Source organism: Lepidochelys olivacea (genome assembly GCF_965140295.1).
Source record: "Lepidochelys olivacea isolate rLepOli2 genome assembly, chromosome: 5".
NCBI classification, from domain to species: Eukaryota; Metazoa; Chordata; order Testudines; family Cheloniidae; genus Lepidochelys; species Lepidochelys olivacea.
The window spans coordinates 122,134,483-122,150,854 of record NC_140415.1 but is presented as its reverse complement, the minus strand read 5'-3'; the positions used below and the strand labels follow the sequence as shown (position 1 = coordinate 122,150,854).

At 43.2% G+C, this 16,372-nt stretch overlaps 1 long non-coding RNA gene across 1 annotated transcript; it reads left to right on the top strand.

Annotated features, from left to right (window-relative positions):
• The first annotated feature begins 10,071 nt into the window (after positions 1-10,071).
• LOC311521164 lies at positions 10,072-15,164 on the top strand. Its single transcript, XR_014711820.1, has 3 exons — positions 10,072-10,229; positions 13,154-13,925; positions 14,612-15,164. It is a non-coding gene; the product is annotated as an uncharacterized lncRNA (long non-coding RNA).
• The last annotated feature ends 1,208 nt before the right edge of the window (positions 15,165-16,372 follow it).

Here is a 16,372-nt window from a genome sequence, read left to right as displayed (position 1 = left end):
TATGATTGTGATCATATTATTACAGCCCACATTACTCACGAGTGAATGGAGAGGCTGAGAGAGCTATATAGACAGCCAAGAAAATCTTGCATCAGGAAGATTCATTCCTTGGTCTTCTGAGTTACAGATCAACACCAGTAGTAGCTACTGGATATAAACCAGCACAACTCCTCATGGGAAGACCACTCAGTTTCTGTTCCAACTTTGGCTAGACATGAAGATATGTCTTCAAAGTGGCTAGACATGAAGAGAGTAGCCAAATTTGGTTAAAAAGGCTAAAAGAGCTTGTCATAAATATAAAGGGAAGGGTAAACCCCTTTGAAATCCCTCCTGGCCAGGGGAAAGCTCCTCTCACCTGTAAAGGGTTAAGAAGCTAAAGGTAACCTCGCTGGCACCTGACCAAAATGACCAATGAGGAGACAAGATACTTTCAAAAGCTGGGAGGAGGGAGAGAAACAAAGGGTCTGTGTCTGTCTATATGCTGGTCTTTACCGGGGATAGACCAGGAATGGAGTCTTAGAACTTTTAGTAAGTAATCTAGCTAGGTATGTGTTAGATTATGATTTCTTTAAATGGCTGAGAAAAGAATTGTGCTGAATAGAATAACTATTTCTGTCTATGTATCTTTTTTGTAACTTAAGGTTTTGCCTAGAGGGGTTCTCTGTTTTTGAATCTAATTACCCTGTAAGAGATCTACCATCCTGATTTTACAGGGGGGATTTCTTTATTTCTATTTACTTCTATTTTTTATTAAAAGTCTTCTTGTAAAAAACTGAATGCTTTTTCATTGTTCTCAGATCCAAGGGTCTGGGTCTGTAGTCACCTAGGCAAATTGGTGAGGCTTTTTACCAAACCTTGTCCAGGAAGTGGGGTGCAAGGTTTTGGGAAGTATTTTGGCGGGAAGGACGCGTCCAAACAGCTCTTCCCCAGTAACCAGTATTAGTTTGGTGGTGGTAGCGGCCAGTCCAAGGACAACGGGTGGAATATTTTGTACCTTGGGGAAGTTTTGACCTAAGCTGGTAAAGATAAGCTTAGGAGGTTTTTCATGCAGGTCCCCACATCTGTACCCTAGAGTTCAGAGTGGGGGAGGAACCTTGACAGAGCTTATTAACACTTTTACAACAGATGTCATTCAGTTAAAGAAACGCTGGGTCTATAACCTGGTGACCATATTCATGTCAAATTGGCCGGAGAAAAAAAGATGGACAACTCCAGTGGTGGTAAAGAAAAAGAATTCAGCACTATGACCATATGTGATCAGCACTGACAGTGGAGAATTCAGCAAAAACTATTGACAGCTACAGTTCCTCAGAAAGAACAATAAACAGAGCAAACTTTACAGAGGCAGATGCAGCACAAGAAGACAACTCCAAATTGACCACATTCAGTCTTTGCAACTAATAGATTACCAGATGACCAAGCTGTTACACATTCAGGACATGTAATTGGAAAACCAGTACTATTCAGACACTTAAGAGATAGATATGTACAGAACTTCAAAGATAGCATGAGTGTAAATGGCAAGAATGTAGAACTTAAAGAGGGAGATGTAATGGAATGCTAAACTGTCTTATACTGTTCAGTCACTAGGTGATGCTGTGTGTAAAACACCTTATTTAAACGAACCAAAGCCATACCTGACAGAGCAGTGAAGGATCCTCTGATGAACATGTGGTGTGTATAAGCAAGCTCTGTAGCCAGTCCATGTTCCTTTATCAGATATGACACCCTTCACTGGCTTCCTCTATTATTATTTTACATACAATTCAAGTTGTGTTCTTGCTTCAAGATTCTGCACCAATCTCTTCTTTCGTTTCTTCCTCCTTCCCCATTGCTTTTTATGTCTGTCTCAATCCTGTCTCCTAATTGTACCTTTGGTTTCCTCCCACTCTTGATTTTATGGTTACTTTCCACCTACCTGCTATGCTTGGAGAAGCTTCTACCTTCGTTTTAGTGCCAGGGACCTCCTCTTGCATTCCTATAAATCATGCCTTAAAACCAAGACCCTATCTAGTTTGCACAAAATGGGCCTAAATACTGCAGCATGGCCCTTCTGAAGAGCTCAAGTGCAGTAAGCAGGAAATTCTGCAGTAGACTCAGATTCATGGAGGGATTTATTGAACTAAAAGTGAATGAAAATGAATAATAAAATTGGTATAGTAGTCCTTTTTATTTTGGTATTGAATTCAATTTATTTTACACTGTTGCTGCATTTCTCAATTTTAGAGTATGGCAGAGTCTTGTAGGGACAAACACCAGTGCTGGATTACCCAATAGGCAGACTAAGCACGTGCTTAGGGCACCAGCAAAGCCGAACGCTCTTTTTCTCAGCTGAAAAGAATAAAAAACCCTTAGAGAACAATGTGTCAGGACAGACTTGATTCACTTTCCCTATTGTGTATGGAAGCCAACATGCTTCATCGAGTCAGCTTAGATGAACTTTGCAAAATTCCGGATATCAGAAAATCTAGAAAGAAGCTATTTTAATTTCAGCATACATGTTTTGTGTCATTTTGAAAAATAAAATTTTATTTTTCAGTATAGTATTATTTTTATTTTTAATTACATATGTGGGGGCACCATAATCTTTTCAGTGCTTAGCGTCTCTAAAGGTCTTAATCCTGGACAACACATAACTGCATTAGAAATTGTCAGCAGGAATGTGTGGGGTTATTTACAGTTGGGTAGGGGACAATTTTGAGATCTCTGAAAGCAAAGGAGTTTGGGATTGCTGATTACATTAGGTGGATGTTTTTGCTAAAATGAACAATGAAATAGTTAAGAATGATGACATTTTAACTTATCTTTAGGTTTCAGAGTTACCACCCCAATAAGATTAATAATACATCTCTCTCTGAACTTTTGTTTGAGGCTGTTCATAGATTTTACTGCATTGGTTTCATCATGTTTCATAGTTTTTCTCCAACCATAAAGTCTAGAAACCAATTGTTCTTTAAATAAGAGTTTAGATTCTACAGCAAGGGGTAGATCCTATAGCTAATTCCAGATAAGGGCTGTAGAATTTCAGAATACACAGGCTCCCTGTTTAATACATGTTTCTCCTGTGAATATTTCCATTGCCCGTATCCTACAGATAGTGTCTCTACACATCCTTGTTCTTGTATGGTTATCCTGTACATGAGTGACCTATTTGTAAAGTACCATATATATAGTATAGTGCTGTATAAATAATAATGAATTACTTGTATGCAGTGGTGTTGTAGCTGTGTCGGTCCCAGAATATTAGAAAGAAGGTGGATGAAGAAATATCTTTTATTGGACCAACTTCTGTGGGTGAGAAAGACAGAAGTTGGTCCAGTAAAAGATACTACCTCACCCACTTTGTCTCTCTAATGAACTACTTCTGAATTTATTATTTATTATTAATTATTTGTATTGCAGTAGTGTCTAAAAGCCCTGTTCATGGACCAGGACTATGCTAGGCACTGTTGAAACACATTACAGGAAGATGATGTCTGCCCTAACTAGCTTACAAACTAAAGTATAAGCCAAGAGACAACAGGTGGATACAGACAAATGGGGGAGCACAGGGACATAATGAGGCAGTACTGGTTAGCACGACAGGGAGAGGTCTCAACATACTAGCTGCCTAGCTGTTGCCAAGCTTTTTGTAGCCATCACAACAAAGGAGGAGAAATTTGACGGAGAACAATGAGATGGCTTTGTGGATGTTTATGGGAGCTCCTCCCATTTGTGAAGGGCAGCATGGTAGAAATCACAAAGGTACTTGTTTGAAAATTTTACAAGTGGATGATGAGGGCTGGTATCACTGAGAGTGGAGGCTGGAAATAACATCATAACAGAAATGAGAAATGATGATGGTTAGGGTGAAGCTACACCTCAAAGTGCCTTGAAAGTGAAAATTATTGGTTTGATGCAATGAAGAAAGGGAGCCAGCTGAGGGCCGCAAGAGAGCTGCGACATGGCAAGAGCAACGAGCTAGGAACATGATCTTTGTAGCAGTGGTTTGAATTGATGTAAATAGGGCAAGAGTGCACTTGTAAAGGCCAGAAGATGATGATGCAGTAGGTTGGGACAGGATATGATGAAGGACTGGATTAGAGTTTTAGCGGAATGGATGGATAGGAAAGGCTGTATCTTAGGCCTGGTCTACACTACGGGGTTAGGTCGAATTTAGCCGCGTTAGGTCAATTTAAAAATGACTGCGTCCACACAACCAACCCTGTTCCGTCTACCTAAACGGCTCTTAAAATCGACTTCTGTACTGCTCCCCGACGAGGGGAGTAGCGCTAAAATCAACCTTGCCGGGTCGAATTTGGGATAGTGTGGACGCAAATTGACGGTATTGGCCTCCGGAAGCTATCCCAGAGTGCTCCATTGTGACCGCTCTGGACAGCACTTGGAACTCCAATGCACTAGCCAGGTACACAGGAAAAGCCTCTTTCTGTAGGAATAGAGAGCACTTTTTGATGACTTACAAGAAACCTCTTCAGCCATTTTGGGAATGGCATTAATAAAAGCCAGAATTTCCTTCCTTTATCTTCAATCCGTGGCAGCACATATGCATGGTGATAAGCCAAATTCAGGCTGGTGTAAGTGGGTGTTTGGAAGGGTCTCTTATGTGTAAGGAATTGCAGACTGAGGCTGCTCCCAAAAGGTGATGGGGTACATGAGAACCAGGGCCGGCCAAACAGTTTTTTCCACCCCAAGCAGTGAAAACAACTGCCGCCGCAGACAGCAAAAGGAAGTTGCTGCCCATTTGCCGCCACGGCCAGCAAAGGGGAGAAGCTGCTGTCGAACTGCCGCCCCTTTCTAACGGCTGCCCCAAGCACCTGCTTGGAACGCTGGTGCCTGGAGCTGGCCCTGATGAGAACCCATAGTATTATGGGGTGTAATGTTTTTAATCTTATAAGTGGCAATAGGAGTCTAGAGATCATTCATTGTGTATCAATATATTTTTCCTATTGGCTGTTCAACTTTCCCTTCCCTTTTCATTTTGTATGGTGAATGAGTAGGATTTTACTGCAGTATATGCAGGAGTCAAGAGCTCACAGTGGAAATACAACTTTATTGAAGCTCGGCCTTGTGGGATCCCTGTTGTGGAGTAAGGCCACTTGCTCTTTTTATGTAGGCTAGTTAGGTGGTGGCTGTTGATACGAGAGAAGTTCAAGTAATCCTGTTATACCAATAAAATAAAAACCAGCAGGATTTTATTAAAGGGGAAAAGGCAAAATGCCACATTTATTGTGAATACAGAAAGAATCCTAGTAAGCAGTTAGTTATAGCTATAATGTGCCATTCAATTTCATATTTATACACACACACACACAGGTTCTGCAAGGTTGTTATCATAGTTATCAGCCTTAGAGTTGCTTATGCCAAGCCACTGGCCAGGTGGCCTGGACATGAGGCGGGAGCAGGGCTTTGTCAGATACACATCTGATGCTCCTGGAAGTTGGTTTGCAGAATCAGACCCCAAAGTTCTCACTTTCTAGAGTCCATTTTTATAGGATTTTCTTCCTATGCCAGTCTGTGGGAATTGCTTCACCATGTTGTTGCTGAATCAATCAGCAGATGGCACATTCCTGATGGCTCCGTGCTGCCAGATGTTATCTTGTTCTTTGGTTCTCCCATTCTTGAGGCTGTTGGGTGGATTCCAGTCTGCCCTCCGGGGGTCCTCTGGTTGTTTCCACTTGACGCCTTCTTCAGCTGATGGTCACTGGATTCTTAGGCTGGCACCTCCCTGGTCATTCAGTTATTATCCACACCAAGCATCCATCCACATACATCCTCTATTTCTATTTTAATCACAATTGTTAACAAAGCAAGATGAATACAACAAAAGGGCGGGGAGTCTCTGGGTGCTGTTTCTGTTGTTACAAAGTATTGCTTTGAGTCTTTCTCTGTGTGAATAATTGTTACAAAGAATTGCTTTGAGAACAGACTCTGTCTTAAAATGTTCTATGGCTTTCAAGTTTCACACAGAGAGGGAGAGAACCAGTACCAAAAACCAAGAGACCTCTTAATTAGTAATACCCTGGAATTTAAACTATGGGGAATTAAACTCATTTGTGATTTTAATACAGAACTTCTTTAATATGATCCAACAATCCAACCAGCTTTAAGGCTGTGAGGTGTAATGATGCAGGGTCCAGGTGTACAATCTTGCCTTGATTCTGGTCTAACAGAGACCCTCTCCTCCTCCTCTCCCCCACCCCCAAGGGCTGTAGGTTCGGGTATGGATAAAAAGAGTCAACCTCCCAGGAGTAGGTTTGGGTGGGAGTTAGTCCCCGCCCCTAACCATAATGGACAAAAATAAGGAGGAGTCTGGTGGCACCTTGAAGACTAACAGATTTATTGGGCATGAGCTTTTGTGGGTAAAAACCCCACTTCTTCAGATGCATGGAGTGAAAATTACAGATACAGGCATAAATATACTGGCACATGAAGAGAAGGGAGTTACCGTACAAGTGGAGACCCAGTGCTGACAAGGCCAATTCAGTCAGGGTGGATGTGGTCCACTCCCAATAAGTGATGAGGAGGTGTCAATACCAAGAAAGGGAAAATTGCTTTTGTAGTGAGCCAGCCAGTCCCTATTCAAGCCCAAATTAATGGTGTTAAGTTTTCAAATGAATTGTAGCTCTGCAGTGTCTCTTTGAAGTCTGTTTTTGAAGTTTTTTTGGTGAAGGATGGCTACTTTTTAATCTGTTATTGAATGTCCAGGGAGATTCAAGTGTTCTCCTGTTGGCTTTTGTATGTTACCATTCCTGATGACTGATTTGTGTCCATTTATTCTTTTATGTAGAGACTGCCCAGTTTGGCCAATGTACATGGCAGAGGGGCATTGCTGGCACATGATGGCATATATCATATTAGTAGATTTGCAGGTGAATGAGCTCCTGATGGTGTGGCTGTTGTAGTTGGGTCCTCTGATGGTGTCTCTAGAGTAGATATGGGGACAGTAAGGGGGTGGGGGAGGTGCTGAAAACAGCCCCCAGCCCATGCGGCTCTTCCTGGCCCAACTCTGGCTGGGGAGACCTCAGAGCTGCAGCCTGGCCATGATAAGAGCCATGTGGGCAGCTGTGGGGACCCTCCACCTGCCCTGGGTGGGAGGCCTACGGGGCAGGCACACGGGCTGCTCTCCTCAGGCCCCCTGCACCACGGGCAGGTGGAGGGTACGTCATGGCTCCCCACAGCTGCCTGCGCAGCTCTTACCATGGCCAGGCTGCGGCTCCGAGATCCCCCCACACCTGGCTGGAGCCGGGTCAGGGAGAGCTGAGTGGGCAGCTGTGGGGAGCTGGCGTGGACCTTCTACCTTCACCTCCCCTGGGCCAGGGGGGAAAACATAGGCAGGCGGCTGTTTTCAGCTTCGGTCCCACCCCCACCCCTTCCAGCCCCCGCTCCCCAACTTTTGGGAAGGCTCTTACGCCCTTGGTCAGGTCTGGTTCTAAGCAGACACTGAACTCAAGTGGTCCCTGGGATGGGAGGAACCCCCTGGAAAGCTACAATAATAAGGAAATGCAACGTCATGTATAGTATGAGAGTGTTCAGGCTGTGTCAGAACTTGCTATGAAGTTTTTACTAGTGTATATTATTGGCCTTTTAAAATCAATTAATGTTTGTACAAGTGCATTGAATAGATAAAGTGCTACATGGAACTACTATCATAACAGCCTGAATGCCAGCAACAGTTCTAGTTAAGGTTAATTCAGTTTCCATCCTAAAGCCATGTTTTCAGTCACTCAAAATTTTCTGATACTGATATATACCAGAATGAAACTTTACAGGACTCTCTCTGTCTTAAGGTGAATCATTTTTTGAAAGGCTAGTACATTTTTGGATATGATGAGTGGAAAAAGATAGTTTCTGTCAAAACAATTTTTTTCAAAGTTGTTTTTAACAGCTCTAGCATGAGGATAGAATGTTTAAAAATGGCAGGGAAAAGGCAAAGTGCTTTTCAGTAATGAAAAATATTCTCTGACTAGAGAAATAACTTTATAATTCAGAATCCTTTGTGCCTGACCTTTGCTTGTTCTGTTGATGCCTCTTGGGATACTTGCTATTCCACCTTTTAATTACACAATACTAATCACAGCTGTCACCTGAGATGTAGCCAACTGTTGCTGAGACAGAGAAAATAGATGACCTTGGCAGCAGTCACTCCAGAGTGACAGAGGACATAAATCCACCTAACACTGCTGAGTAGGACTGGAGCCATGGTGGGTCCACATCGATAGGTCTGTGACTTTTGGTTAAGAGGGTGCTATGGACAAATCACAATTCCAGCTGGAAAAGGTAGGGCAGTAGGCAGTTTAGATACTTTCCAGAATAATACAACTAATTCTGCAGAGTATAAAGAACGTTACACTTAACTGGTCATTTGGCTTATGTCTTGCCTGTAAGACAGGAAAATACTGAAGAGTGCTCCTCTTAGATAATCTGAATACATCTGAAACCCAAGTTACTGAAGACAGTTACCAGCTGGGATGGGATCCCACCACCAGATCACTTCCAGTGACAGTAAGACAATTAAAGCTTCTATATTATCAAAACTTGATTTTGAGGTAAGAGAGAAAGAGTCTTGTGTAGAAGCTACAGTTGTTGGAATGAAGCAGCATCTTAATGGGCTTGAACCAAACCCCATAGAAGACAATGGAAAGACTCCCACAAACTTCATTAGGCATTGGATCAGACCCTAGGTTCAGATGAGCATAAAACAGATGCAATTACATAAGCTAAAATAAATCACTAAAAGCTACATTTGAGACAGCAGGTGCTTTGACTGTACTAACAGGATGGTAAAATAAAAATATGACCGTGCAAGACAAGAGAATAAAACAAGCACGAAAAGATGGATTACTTTAAAGCTAATTAAACCATATAATTATTTTGCATTGCAATAGTGCCTAGAAGCCCTAATTCAGGACTGGGACCCAGTTGTGCCAGGTGCTGAACATATATGTACACAAATTCACGATCCATTTTGGTGAATTTCAAAATGGATTCCTAGGATTTAAAAAACCATAAATTTCATGATTTCAAATATTTAAATGTGAAATTTCACGGTGTTGTAACTGCAGGGGTCCTGACCCAAAAAGGAGTTGCGGGTGGAGGGGGTCGCAAGGTTATTGTAGGGGCGGGTTGTGCTGCTACTTTTACTTCTGCAGTGCTGCTGGTGGCAGCGCTGGCATCAAAGCTGGGTGGCTGGAGAGCAGCTGCTGCTGTGAAGGCCGAGCCGCCGCCAGCAGCAGCGCAGAAGTGAGGGTGGCATGGTCTGGTATCGCCACCCTTCCTTCTGCGCGGCTGCTTGTGGGGCGCTGCCTTCAGAGCTGGGCACCCGGCCAGCAGCCACCGCTCTCTGGCCACCCAGCTCTGAAGGCAAGCGCGCAACCTCCTTAAAATAATCTTGCGACACACCCGCCTCCCCCCCCCCCCCCGGCAACTCCCTGTTGGGGCAGGACCCCCAATTTGAGAAACGCTGGTCTCCCTGGTGAAATCTGTATAGTATGGGGTAAAAGCACACAAAAGACCAGATTTCACGGGTGGAAGACCAGATTTCGTGGTCCGTGACACGTTTTTCATGGCCGTGAATTTGGTAGGGCCCTGCGTATGAATAATGCTCTAAAGTGTTTATAATCTAAGAGAATATCAACTGCAGAAATACCCAGACAGGTAACAGGGCTTGTGTTAGCAGTAAGTGCAACTAGAATAGCACAGTTCTGAGGGAATGCTACGCAATAATTAACCCACAGCTGACATTCTCCCTGCTCCGTTAAAAGAAAACAATTTAAAATGCATATTGCAACTTATAAATATTGGGCAAATGGATCACTGGCAGTGAAAAGCAGACTGAGAAAAATCCAAACAATCAGGGAATGAAAGCTGCTCAGGAACCAGAGAATTATATGAAAATACTTGTTGCAACTAATCTAATCACTGAAACATGGAACAGCCTGAAAAGTAGGTAAGGTCAAGGAGCTTTAAAATTGTGGAAGCGCTTGCATTGCTAAAGCCTACTGTGCTGGAGTGCATTGTTCAAATTACAAGACAAAAATTAACTGTTATGTTGGGGCCAGGCTACAAAGTCCTCTCAAGGAATCTAACAGAGTGAATGTAATTCTGGTGCACTGTCTTCAACTGTCCTCCAAGAGAAGAAAATAATCTGAAAGAAAGCTAGCACCAACAGAGAATTGTTTCTTGAATATGGGAAAATTTTAATTCTCCCTGACCTGAGCCTTCGCAATCAGGTAAGGAGACATGAGATAAATGTTAAAACAATTCCAAGAAGAGAGCATCAAAGCTTCTTTCCCTGTTCCCTGCAACTACGCATGTGCATTACAAAAAGAAACCTTCCATTATTTCTGGACTTCCTCTTTTTTTCTTTTTCTTTTAAACTTAACCAGGAGGAGTGTGTTACATTTAAAAGAAACTGAATAAAACTCTAAGTGACCCAGGACTGAGTATGTGAGCCACAGGCTTTTTATCTTGTATATACATCTTTGGTAAACAATTTAGCAATTATTCACAGTGACTCATGAGACAGGAGGAAATTTAATTAAGCAAAGAATCTTGGTGGGCTTTTGGACTTATTTTCATCTTTTTAAAATTTGTTTTAATACACTAAGTGTAAAACCACGATTAGGAAGAAAATTATAGAAGGACTATTTCAGATTAGAAGAGTTATAAATACATATTCTCTGATTTGGCACTATGGGTGGAGAAAGGAAGGTATCATCCCCCAGTTTAACAGTTTTAAAGGTTCTAAAACTGTTTTAAAACTTCAGTCCTGCAAACAATTAGGCAGAGCTTACCTTTCAATGCTTCAGATAGTCCCACTGTAGTCAATGGGCCTATTCACAGGCTTAAAGTTAAGTGTTTGCAGAACTGGATCATAACTCTTTAAAATGTTTCCCTATTGACATCAGTAATTATAAGAAAATATGTGAGAGTCCCTTGGAATTTTATAAGAATGAAACCAATAGGGGTCTACAGAAATTACTCTTTCAACCTATACAATATGACAATTATATCCCCTATACGAATTCATATAAAATCAGGGAGTCTCTTCTCTATTAAGTTTACAAAATGCATACAAGGTTACCATTTTCTATTAAGTTCTATAGGTCTCTTTCATAAGGCATAGAAGATCAATTTTAAAATAAGGTAATTTTGTTATTTTATCTCTTCCTAAACAGAAGTCAGACAAAAATTATAATGTTGAGAAACAAAGATCTTTGTTTCATGTACTTAAAATAGATAAATAAATACTTATTAAAACTCTGAAAATATCTGAATATTTAGCACTGGTTAGACGCTTAATTCTGTTTGTCATTTTGGCTGTAAATCAAAATTGATAAAGAATTTTGAAGTGTGATGTTGGCTGCATTTATCACAGAAGTTTAATATACCTGCAACAGTATTTGTAAAAATAATGGTTTCAGGTATCTAAGGAGTAATTCTGTGTTCTTGTTTCTTGCTGTAGGGCTGAGCTGTCCATCTTTTCCTCAGCAGAAGGTTAGGATGTACGTGAGGTCCTGATCCTGCAAACATTTAAACATGCTTAACTTCATGGATTGTCCCACTGAAATCAATGGGACTGCTTGTGATAGTGAAGTTAAGCATGTGTATAAGTGTTTGAAGGATTGGGGCTTTACCAATCCCAACAGAGTATTCTCAGTGTACATGCTGCTACTGAACATTGCAGGGAAATGGTTTTAAAAAGAAGTGCCATTACAGACATTTTGTTTAGGTAGAACTTGCTATCACTACATCAGAAATGTTTCAGAGTAGCAGGCTTATGCTCAAAAAAATTTGTTAGTCTCTAAGGTGCCACAAGTACTCCTTTTCTTTTTACATCAGAAATGAAACTTGCATGTGCCCATAATTGACTGTGTGAGGGTTGCTGTAACTTGCACCCTCTCCTATGGGCTACTGCACTAGCAAGAATAGTCAAAATGTAGGCTACATTGGTCATCACACCCCCTCCTACTCCTGAATGCCACCTGTGCAGGCAAAAGGGCATAAAGCTAACACTATGGCTCATATACAGAGTTTCTTGTGTCTACCCTGGAGAGGATGATCCTTATGGCTCCTGTGCACCAGCAAATTCCCCTGATGCTTGGATGCAGGGTTTGTTTCCTCCTTTAACGGTTATGCCCCCGGATCTACATATGAAAGGGAAGTTCTCAGATGAGTTACTGACAAAGGAATCAATGTAAATACTCAAGGCTTGTCTTCACTGCTAAAAAAGCTACAACTTTTACCTCAGGGACCTAACACACAGGAGCTATTCTGAGGTTAAAAAAACAGTGAAGACGAGGCACTTCAGTTTTACTGCAAAATTAACTCACCAACGTAATCCCAGGTGGGGATATAGAGATGACCTCAGCCAGTTTACCTTCTGATAAATCTGAAGTGCCTTGTCCTCACTGGTATTTACCTTGGGAAAGCTCAATCTTGGTAATTACTGAGATGAAAAATTTACCTGTTTTTAGCATGGAAGACAAAGTACCAAGCTGAGGGAATGTGAGTGATGAAGTGATGTGATGAAATGAGTGAAGACTCACATCATTGTAGATATAAAATGCTGCTTTTGTTCAAAGCATTGCAAAAGCTCATTAAAATAAAGTATCTTTAAAAAAACCCCACAAACTTTTTCTTTTTTGGACATATAGTCTTGCTATTAACTTGCAGTGTGACACAACCAGGGCCACTCCATCTCTGGTCCTTATGCAGGTATACAGGGAGGAGGACACACAGAGCCATCCCCCCTACCTCCCACTCCACACAAGGGTTAGAGATAGTCCTGTGCTTGGGAGACGAATCAGAGGAACCATGTCTCTCAAAGTGTATGATGATGTCCCTTCAATGCAGGTCCTAATTACCAATTTCAAATAAGTATTTAACTGGCAATCAACGAATAGTGTGCTTTTCTCATTCCTTAATAAAAGTCAACATGAGAATTAGAAAGATGAAAGAAAAATTTGGATACTAAGTTAGGCCTGGTCTACATTACCAAGTTTTGTCACCCAAAACTGCTTTTTGTTGACCAAACTGCGGGAGTACACACTGCGATGCAATTTTTGTTGGGAAAAATGCCCAGTATTGATGACTAAATGCATCTACCCTGATGAGAGACTTACGTCTTTTTCCTCTACTTTTTTTTCAATAGAGTGTCAGTGTAGACACCACGCTTGATTTCATCGCTTTTATTGGCCTCCAGGAGGTGTCCCACAATGCCCATCATGACCGCTCTGGTCAGCGGTTTGAATTCCACTGCCCTGCAGCCAGATAAACGACCATCCATCCCTCCCCCTTAGAAGCCCTGGGAATTTTTGAAATTCCATTTCCTGCTGGCTCCGTGTGGAGAGGTCTCCTCGCATCTTCCCAGGTTACCATGGCAGGTTATCACACTAAACACTATCCCGCTTGGACCACTGCGGAGCTGTTGGATCTGATCAGTATATGGGGAGAAGAGGCTGTGCAGTCCCAGCTGTGCTTGAGCCGTAGGAAATGGGATACCTACAGGCACATTTCTTGAGGCTTGTGCAAAAAGGGCTATGATCAGGACACGCTGCAGTGCAGAGCGAAGATAAAGGAGCTGAGGCAGACGTACCATAAGGCGACGGAGGCAAACCGACGCTCTGGTGCTTCACCTAAGACCTGCCGGTTCTATAAGGAGCTGAACACTATCCTCAGTGGTGACTCCCCCTCCACTGCCAAGAGATCTGTGGATACTTTGGGGGGAATGGATGCGGCAAAGAGAGGACCTAACCCGGAGGACGAAGTTATTGATGAAGAGGTGGAGTTAGACGAGGATGTGCAGCTCCCAGTGGGGTCGCCCAGTGGGGCAGGCAGCCAGGAACTGTTCACCACTCCAGAAGTGTCTGGCCAGTCGCAGCAGTCACTCTCCGGGGAGCAAGAAGCAGGAGATGAGATACCTGGCAAGTGGCTGTGGTTTGTGTAGTGCGGAGATGGGTTCAGGGTATAGAAATGTGGGAGTCTGGTGGTGTTTCTGTGAGCTGGACATTTCCCTGTGTAGCTAATCAGTACAGCGGAACAGGGTGTTGATGCAGCCAAAATCTCCCACCAGGAATCCTCCAGAGATCTCTCCAGGAAAGTTTCCTGGAGGTACTCAGTAATCCTCTGCGGCAGGTTGCATAGCAGAGAAGCTTTGTTCCATCCCCCATGGTAGGAAACTTTCCCATACCATTCAGCAATCACTTGTGCGGGGACCAAAGCGGCACATAGGCGAGCAGCATAGGGAACAGGGTGGAAGCCACAAGCATACAGTAGATGTACCCTCGCTTCCCTGCTTACCCTTAGCTGTGAGATGTCTGCTAGAATGACCCCTGCCTTTGGGAAAAGTGTGGGAGAATTTTAGAATTTATTCCTTAGAATGCTACATGAGCCTTGCAGACACTGTGCTCTCTTTTCCCCATGTGGAGCAACCCCCCTCTCCCACCAACACTCACCATGCTTTAGCTGTTCACAGAGATGTGTGCCTAGCTAGGGTCAGTGAGACAGTGTGATTACAATGTTGCAAAAGGTGAATTTAACTGAAATGTTACTATGCTGTGCATGAATTTAACAATCCTGCTTCTGTGCATTGTCCCCTGTGCTTCCCCAGATGTGGACTTCAGGAACACCCCATGCACTCCTGCCGAGCATCTCCACCAGATAAGAAAGCGCCCAAGACACAGCAAAGAAGACATGTTCTAGGAGGTACTGCAGTGTTCCAATGCAGAAAAAAGGGAACATAAGGAGTGCTGGGAAGCCAAATGGCAGGAGAGAAAAGAGAATCAAGCATTTGTTAAAGACGCAACTGAGAGGATGATTAAAGTAATGGAGGAGCAAACGCAGATGCTGCTGTCCTTAATAGAGCTGCAGACTGAGCAGGTCCATGCTCACCCTGCCCAGCAACACATTCAGAACACTTTTCCATGCCCCCATCCAACTCCACCTGCACGTTCCTTTTCGCTTTCGGGGCGTTCTCGGTTTCCCCTTCACTCCACCCCCTCGGAGAACTTTAACAATGATAGCTGGACCTACACACAGTTGTGAAGGTCTGTCCTTCCCTGGTTCCTCCTTTCCCATCAGGCGTTTATGTGTGCTCTTTCTTGTTCAATAAAATCGAGGAGTTCTTAAAGGGTGATTCACCATTAATATTTTTTCTACAAATTGAGATTGCAGGCACTACGAATACATGCACAGGCATTGTTATCATTTTCTTACAGGCATGTAAGGCCAAAAATGACACCATTGCATCCTAGGAAAACTAGCCCCAGTGACAGAGATATACATTATTGCTGCTCGTTGTCAAAGTGCTGTCTCAAAGCCTCCCTGATTCGAACTGCCCCCCTTTGGGCTCCTCTGACAGCCCTGGTATCTGGCTGTTCAAAATCAGCAGGCCAAGCGGTCTGCCTCAGCACTCACCGAGATTATATGGAATGTACAGCACGCAGCTATGACCGTGGGAATATTATCCTCATTAAGGTCTAGCCTGCCATAAAGGCATCACCAGTGTGCCTTTAATCTGCCAAAGGCACATTCAGCTGTCATCTGGCGCCTACTCCACCTGCTGTTGAACTGCTCCTTACTACTGTCCAGGTGTCCTGTGTAAGGTTTCATGAGCCCTGACTGTAAGGGGTACGCCAGGTCTCCCAGGATCACAATGGACATTTTAACATCCCCCACTATACTCTTCTTGTTTGGAAAGAAAGTCTCCACTCGTAACTTTCTGTACAGGCCAGTGTTCCTGAAGGTGCATGCGTCATGCACCTTCCCGGACCACCCCGTGTTGATGTCAGTGAAACACCCTCAATGATCCACAAGCGCCTGCATTACCATGGAGAAGTACCCCTTCCGATTGATGTACTCTGTTGCAAGGTGGTCTGATGCCAAAATTGGAATATGTGTATCATCTATCGCCCCTCCACAGTTAGGGAACCCCATTTCTGCAAAGCCGTCCACTATTGCACGCACATTTTCCAGAATCATGGTCCTTCGTAGCTGTAATTTACCTGCACGCTTGCATTAATGCAGCCCCAACGGTCGACTTTCCCACTCCAAATTGATTTGTGACTGACGGGTAGCCCCCGGCTTCCACACAGCTATTGCCACACACTTCTCTACCGAGAGGGCAGCTCTCATTCTGGTGTCCTTGCACTGCAAGTCTGGGGCGAGCTCTGCACAGAGTTCCAGGAAGGTGGCTTTCCGCATCTGAAAGTTCTGTAGCCACTGATCTTCATCCCACACCTGTATGACAATACAATCCCACTATTCAGTGCTTGTTTCCCAAGCCCCAAAGCAATGGTCTATCCTATGCAGCTGCTCTGTGAATGCCAAAAGCAATCTAAAGTTGCTCCTATTCATATCACTCAAAATGTTG